Source organism: Lactuca sativa, chromosome 7, assembly GCF_002870075.4.
Source record: "Lactuca sativa cultivar Salinas chromosome 7, Lsat_Salinas_v11, whole genome shotgun sequence".
Classification (NCBI taxonomy): domain Eukaryota; kingdom Viridiplantae; phylum Streptophyta; class Magnoliopsida; order Asterales; family Asteraceae; genus Lactuca; species Lactuca sativa.
This window is the reverse complement of record NC_056629.2, coordinates 68,857,567-68,866,198: the sequence shown is the minus strand read 5'-3', so window position 1 is coordinate 68,866,198 and position 8,632 is coordinate 68,857,567.

The window sequence follows — 8,632 nt, the reverse complement described above, 5'->3', positions numbered from 1 at the left end:
GTAATCCCCACATGCGAGTTTCAAAGTCACTATTATGAAGGCGCATATGTACCATAACAATGTAGTGATAAAGGGGATTGTGGAGTGTTGTTATATTGATTTCAAGAGAGGTTGATCGTTGGAAATCTGTGAGGATTAAGGGTTCCACTAAGACGTGGACCATGTCATATCGAAAGCGATTTGCATAAATCGTGTAGGATACAAAGAAAAAATAAGGGTCCATTTTCATATTGTATTATTAATTAAAACATATATAAGTTTATGTAGTGATAACTTTTGCAATAGATTATGAATTTTCATGCATTGTTCTGTTACTTTTTGCAATATATACAATTTCTTTTTCAAAACCCATATAAAATTTAACGGCCACTAAACCATAATTAAACACAAAAATGAACAAACTACATATGAACAACAGTTAAGTTAAATTTACAAATTTTGAAAACAACTTTGAAATACCACTCCAGAATGTTGGTTTAGGATTTTGTACTCCACTCCGGAACACATTGTTCCAAACAATGTGGTCATTTTACAAATAAAATGGTTATTTGTCCAAAAAAATGCATATTAGTTTAGATTACTTAAATTTGTAAAAAAATCCTACATCATCCAAGTCACATCAACCTTTTAATAACTATTTTTTTAATGATATAACTAGTCAAAATGCATGTGCTTTGCACGAGGATGAGGTACACAAATGAAAGTACGTTGCTTTATTGTTTTATTGTTTCATCGTTTTTTTGTGGGTGAGGTACACAAATACTAAAACAGATGACATGAATTTAAAACCAATAAAAATTCATTTTCTTTTGACACACAACCATAATAGTTGATAAAAAACCAAATAAAGTCAAAGTACATTGCTTTTTGATGCTCAAAAGGATACCATGTGAGTAGAAACCCAAAAAATAAAGCAGATTGGCCTTTCAAGTAAAAAGGTTCCAAAATAATAGAAAAATAAACATTAAAATGAAAGTACGTTACCTTATTATGTATAAACATCATACATGTGATTAAAAAAAACAACAATATGCCAACAAAAAATGATATCTAGTTTAAAATGTTAACAAAAATTGCCCCATAGCCAAATCACATATAATTATTAAAGTACAATAAATGTAATAATTTAAGGAATTGATTATTGTTATGTATGAGTTATTATTCTAGCAAATTGATGTATATGATATGCTTCAAAGGTAACCCATTCATCACTTCAACTTCTTTCATTAAGTTGATGCGATTAAAATATAATCTTAATTAGACTTAATTCCAGCTACCAAGAAAAAAAAATCCTTATCTTCGTAATATATTTCCAATAGTCACAAATCTACCTGGATTATTACCACCATTTGCACATACATATTCCATAATCACTTCAGCTTCAACATTTCATGATTCTAGGAATTGTTTTTCCCTTACCTAGCTTCATACTCATTCCTTTACTATGCAGTTTCACTTGGTTTAACTGAAAAAAATCATATTGGTTATAGTTATAATTATATAGATCATTTCTTGATACAATCATATCATTAAAAGTTAAACCCAACAACAACCTTTAGACTTGCTTAAAAAGGAGTCAATATCATAACTTAATACACATATGAAACTACTTCCAGATATGTTTCCACTCGATATGCATGTATCATTACCATACCCACTATCCATTATTTCGATGTAACTCATTGAACCCAGTGACTGTATAGATGAGTACCCATCTTTTCCCATTTCCCCCTTCAATCTGCAAAAAGATTTCTTAGAAAGTATGATGACTAGAGAAAATAATGAAAATATCATTGAACAATAAAAAAACTGTCACACCCCAAAACCGGAACGGCGGAAACGTTCTGGGGTAGATGACGTCATGTCAAGTATCACAACACATGCATATAGTAATCAAAGTACAACAAAACATTGCATTAATAGTAATAATTTTACATGGTTACATTACATAGTATCAAAGTAATACAAGCAACATATATGAAGTGCAGCAAGGTACTTAGGCCATCTTCATCAGCAGCTCCGGGGATGTACCTGTCTAATTGCTTACCTAAGATTACAAGTTATTTGAAAAGCGAGTATCAGCATTTTTTTTTACAAATGCTGGTGAGTTCATAAGCATTTAGTGTCATTTAGTCAAATAACTTTAATAAGTAGTAGTTTAAGTGCTTTCAGTGCTTCAGTGTCCTTTCCAGAAAATCCTATATTTTCTTTAAATAAAGCAGCCTTCTACCAAGACTGTTTCAGTGCATTGTGGTAAGAGGTAGTTTTCCCTTATTTGACATTGTTATCAAAATACTGAATTTGATTATTTAAGAAAGCAGGAGACATCAGGGAATAACATATGCCTCAGCAGTGAGGACTGCTGACTAAGGCAAAGAATCATAGACTCCAGGAGGGTATCGAACTGACGACACGCCTGGTTTAGTCTAACAAAGGGGAGACATAGACCCCAGAAGGCACCAAACGAAAGGTACAACTGGTAAGGTCTAAAACAGTAAATATAGGCCGAAGACGATACCAAATGAAAGGTATCTCTCACAAGGTCAGAACAAAGACTACGGATCCCAGACAGTATCAATTGAAAGATACAGCTAGCAAGGTCGAAACAGAGATTATAGACCCCAGACAGTATCAAATGAAAGATACAGCTAGCAAGGTCAAAACAGAGACTATAGACCCCAGACAGTATCAAATGAAAGATACAGCTAGCAAGGTCGAACAGAGACTATAGACCCCAGACAGTATCAAATGAAAGATACAGCTAGCAAGGTTGAAACAGAGTGACTCTGAAAAGTGACATCAGCATACAGTGTAAATTGCTGACGAAAATACCGTTACCTTAAAGCCATGAATTATAAGGCAACCCAGGATACTCGTAACCATACTGACTAGAGTTCCAGACGCCCTACAAGCATCTATATAATATGACATTTGTCACCCCTTGGCTTGGTGGGCCGTGGACTGTAGCTAGCAGTCAGGGTGCGGGGTTGTCAATCCCGTATAGGCCTATACACACAATATCCGCTCTCCCTACAGGAGACTCTGGTTACCAATCTAGACGACGGAGAAGGCCGTGTCCCGAAGATGCATCCCAAATAGAGAATAGTGTGTTTCTTGAGAGGAGTGGGTTTCTCATACAAGTGATATACTAGAGGTAGAGACTTCCAAACAGTGGGTAATGTGTTTCTAAGGTAAGTGTAGAATAGATGAAGAGACTCTTAATTGACTTGACTAGAGAATTCCCTATATGTCCATACCCATATACATAGTATTTAACTAATGGACCAAACGACCTTCGGACGGCTACCCGATCCCACCAGACCACATCTCAACGAAGAAAAGGAAATAGGGCCGATGAGCCTTCCTAAGTCTTTCATTCATTACTTATATATACCTATATAAGTACGGACATACATCTAACTATGACTAAGTGGGTATCAAGTGAAAGTGATTCTCGTGAAGTAGGAGTGTCTAACAAGTGAAGTAAGAGCGGTCGCAAGTGAAGTATAAGTGTCAAATAAGTATAAGCGCATCGTGAAGTGGAGATGACAATAGGTGAAGTAAGAACGTATCAAGTATAAGTGAAGTAAAGTCGATCTCAAGTATAAGCGAAGTAGAATCGTATCACTAAGTAAGAGGGTAAATAAGTATAAGCGTTATCAGGTATAAGTGACTTCAGGTATAAGCGAAAGCATTACAGAGTAGGAGTATAAAATAGGTATAAGCGAAGCAGCGGTATCTAACTATTAAAAGTATTCATGAAAACCCTTGAAGACTTTATTACTCCGGAAAATCGCATTTGTATTCTTTGATAAAATAAGTGTGAAAACCTTTAGAAATCTTTGAGAATCTTTTATAAATCAGTTGAAAATGAATCTTTGATAAGCTATGAAAGTAACAACTTGAACACTTTAAAAACCCTTTTTGAAAGCCATTTATAGTGCCCTACTCGGTAAAACAGTGTACAGTGGTAAAATCTTGTGCATGCGGGTTATCAATCACATGTGATTGATATGATAACTGGCATGTTTAACTTGTAATCCCCCTATGAAAACATTTAAAAGCATTAAAAAGGTTCATTCAGGGGTATGAACTCACCTGGTATAAGTAGGTCCGACGGTAGTGCCGTTTAGGCGTTCGGGGTCACGCAAGGACTTGAACACACACAAGGACCTATTTTAACATATGATAACATATGTTCACATACAATTAGCATATAATATACTAATAAAACAATTATACACACTCAAAGGAGTGGAAAACACTTTTGGTTGAGTGTTTGGGGTCCCGGGTAGCGTTTAAGGGTGCTAAGGGTCTCCTATCAGTTGTGGGACTTTGCTATGCTCAAGTATCAAGGGTGTAAAGGGGTTTAAAGCATCAATATGGACCAAACAAGGAGTTTACGGCCCAACCTAAGGGAGTTTACGGCCGTAAACTCCCAAGGTCATGTTCTTGGGGTTTTGATGCTTCTAGCTTGTTCCTTGATTTATTCTAAGCACTTTTCATCAAAGGCATAATTGGATTTGAGGTTCCTAAGGGCCTTATAATGGAGTTTACGGCCTAAGAACAACTCCTAAAGGAGTTTACGGCCGTAAACTCTAAATCATTGAGTTTGGTGATGTTTCAAGCCCCTAATACCTTTCTAGTGATTTCTAATGAAGTGTGATGCTATTTTGGAGGATTAAAACCAACATTTTAGGGGGTTTTAGGGGAGTTTACGGCCTAGAAAATGCTTGGGCCGTAAACTCCAAGAAATGTCTCATTTTTCTTGTGTTTAAGCCTTTATTTCCATTCTAACATTTTATGGTAAATGTCTAAGGCCATTAGGGGGGCAAAATCACACTTTTGGGCATGATTTTAGGGAGTTTACGGCCTTGACTATTCATGGGCCGTAAACTCCTTTCTTTAACTCATTTTGGAGTGTTCTAGTGTCCTAAACTCAAAGGAATAAGTCCCTAAATTATGTCACAAGCCCTAGGATGAGTTTGGTGCACATTTGGGACCATAACTTGTGGAGTTTACGGCCTAAGCATGTGCTTGGGCCGTAAACTCTTCTTTGAGTCCTAAATCCATGCATTTTAGTGTTTAAACACTCCTAGGCTATATCCCCTAATAGTTTCTAAGCTCATGGTCAAGTTTAAAGGCATTTTTAACACCTTTTTAGGGGTTTACGGCCATAGAATGTTCCTAGGCCGTAAACTCCTTATCTTATGCCTTCTTGGATGATTTTTGGGCTATAAACATAAATCAATACGCTTAGAATAAGTTAGGGTAAGCGGACTTACAATTTGGAAGCGTTTGGTTGCGAATTCGGGGCAAAAACGGGTCTAGAGAGAGAGTATAGAGAGAGAGTGTAAAAAGTCTCCCATTTGACTCCACTCACCCTTATATAGGTTTCACAGTCGGGGCTCAGTGGAATTTTACCCGATACTGCCGTTAAACGGGGCTTTTGGTCGCACCCGATTTAGTGGTCGTAATAATAAAACTTGACATTTCCTCAATAAATGGAAATGTGTGTCTTGAGTTTTTATTCCCTTTTATCACGACTTAACGGCATGTTAAAGGTAACCAAATGGAATGTTTATTAAATTGATGCCCTCTAATTAACGAAACTTTTATACAGTGGAATATTCCGTTAACGGTAACGGGGAAATGTAACGGGACAACTTGGGTTGTCACATCATCCCCCCGTTAGAGGGAATTTCGTCCCGAAATTCAAGTCTAGACAAGGAAGTAGGCATGAATGGCCAAGTAGAGATGAGGGAGTACTTCTTATACGGTTGCCCTCGCATTCCCAAGTGATTTCTAGTCTCTGTTTGTCATTCTCACAGATCTTCACCTACAGGATGTGCATTCCGTCTAGTGTAGCTAGCGGGTTCCGACTGGTGTATCTATGAAGTCAGGGTTCTCAATGGATTCTATCAAGATGAGTGAGGCACGAAGAGTGTTTTCGGATAATCGCATATCAAGTCTAAGAAGTGGATCGGTCGAATGTGAATCTTGAGGTATATCCGAAAGTAGTAGTGGTCTGAAAAGGATTGGACCAAATTTCCATGAGGATTCTTGGATGGTCCTACGCTCTAGGAAGGGTAGAGCCTTTCAGTACTTAGAACATAGTGTACTTCTATGGCAAGATCATCACTGGCGTGGTCGCCATTCCGAAGTTCCTAACGTTCTCTCTCGTACTGGTAGTGTAGTCCTTCGGGTTGGTTCTTAGGAATCTCAAGTGGTCTTCAGTTTCATGCTTTCTTTCCACTGGATGATAGAGGCTTCCTAGATCGTCAAGTGGGTTGCGCGACTATGGTCATCGGTTTTCTATAGAGTGTCTATCTCCAGCTTGTGCAAAATGGACCTGCACTAACGACGCTTGAGATACGGAAACCCTGAGAATCGGGGAGATAGGGTTTCACCAGACGAGTGTTGGACTATCTCGCGAGGTAGTTCTACTATCTCTGCTTGAGATAGGATTCGAAGAACACCTATTAGTCCAAGGAATCTCTAAGACTGTGGTTTATTCTAGCGTGGAAAGTGCGTGCTCCGACGTAATCCCTCGACTAACACCAAGGCTGGTGTCGAGTCTATAATCTTTTCGGGATCCGGGTCATGAGATTTAACGCAACTACCTTCGCACTTGACCAAGTATTCTTGGCTGCGAAGATTACCATGTGGTTCTCGGTATCCTAGTGTTTACTTCGGAAAATATAATTCATCGTCTATAGGGCGATGACGATTTCCTCCTTGCGAGAGGGTGGAGGATGATAAGCACCAATTGTCTATAACTGGGTGAACAAGGTGCCTGAGTAGTTAGAGCATCAGTTGCAACTACTCTCCCGAAGGTTCTACGTTTTCTCGGCTTAAGTCAAATCTAGTGGGTATAGGGTCTTCATCACTCGGGACTTTACTAGTTCACCCCGCAGTGTTTCTCTCGACTCCGGCTCCTATGTTATGAAATAGGGTGTAAGCGTTTTGCGAAGAGGTTCGTGGTAGAGTTCATGCTTGGCTTAACCGTCAATACTTGATGGGTGCCAGCAGTGTACCTGATTATAGTGGTCAGCCTCATGAGTTCTATTCTCTGGGTTCACGAACCTGATGTGCGAGGTGAGAAGGGTCTCCCAGGGGACTCAACGGAGTATGCCTCGGATGGTTGTCGTTTTCTGAGGTATCTGCAGTGCCTTTCACTTCGGGGTTCATTTGACTACGAGGGGTCAGTCGACGGCGTGGGGTACCCTCACCTGAGTACTTTGGAAGGTTTGAGATAAGAGGGATGATTGACGAATTTCATTAGATGTGATTATTTGTGTTAGGTTCGGGTTCGGAGGAACCTTTATTTGCCGATATGGCCATGGAGAAAGCTCGCAGCACGAAGAATATACACATGGTTGCACGAGGTCAAACCATGATCAATAGAGTCGCCGAAGTTGGCACACTTCGACATGATATAAAGTGAAGATCGATTGAGTCATGTGCCGAACAGGCACACCAGTTCTAGGCGTCTCGAGTTTCGTCCCATATATCGCTACCGCGGATACTTGGACCGATAGAGTCGACGCAGAACTATAGAGAGTTCTAAGTGTTTCCGAATAGAGTATCTTTTCTTGAATGGATTCTCACGAGGCATTTCTATAATCGCCTCACATATACTAGTCATGTATATTTAAGGTGGGGAGGACTGTTGACTGAGCGACCCCGCCCTAAATCCACAACCAAACGAGGAACAGGAAATGAGGCGGCATTCACTCACTCTAGGTCTATCCATCCTAAATATACATGGCCGTAACGTATATGTTTAGCCATTGTAGTTTTACCTAATGAATTTTTAAATTTTATAACAGTGCTGCGACTTTCACCTTACTAGAAAGAATTTATACTTGAATTAGTCTTTTATTGTTTTTTTTTTTAGCTTAGTTATCCGGGATCGAGAGACGTACCAAAAATCCAACGAGTTTCTTTGTTGCTTCTTCCTAAGCAGTAGTGTCAGGCTCCTTCTGTGTCTTTGTCTTTCTCTTCAGTTAGGCAGTCCCTCTTAGAGTGTCCCATTCTACCACATAGGTGGCAAACCATACGGGTCGCCACATTGGTGGTTGGTGTAATGAACTCAACCGGGGTTTTGCAGACACGAGCAGTATGTCCCAGCATGTGGCACCTAGCACAATAGAGTTCCCGGCAGGTACCATGATGGTGGTAGCTGCACTTGCTGCAGTGGGGAAGGTCTCCTAGGTATGGCCTTCTTGAGGTCGGGAGGGAAGGATTTACAGGGGTATCGACTGCCTCAGCTCGTTGCCCTTCGGAAGGTCCTGGAGCCGAGGTACTTCCCTCCTCTATCTTAAATTTTCTCTTTAGTGGGTTAAGTGGAGGTTCTTGGGTGGCTGAGTGGGGAAGAGTGGGTTGCTGCCGTCCATTGCCAGAATTAGAAATTCCGACAGGGCCCTTGCTAACATTGGCGTTGTTAGCATTCAGGTGAGCCATGACAGCTGCTGAGACTGCAGCTTGGAACGTAGCTTCATCGAATAAGAGGGCAGGTTTCTTGCTTGCGGATTGGTTACGCTTCTTCGGTGGCATGGTTTTTCCTACACGAAGAGGAATACAAGGTAATGAGAGATGATGGTTAACCCTGGACATTTCTGTCCTGAAC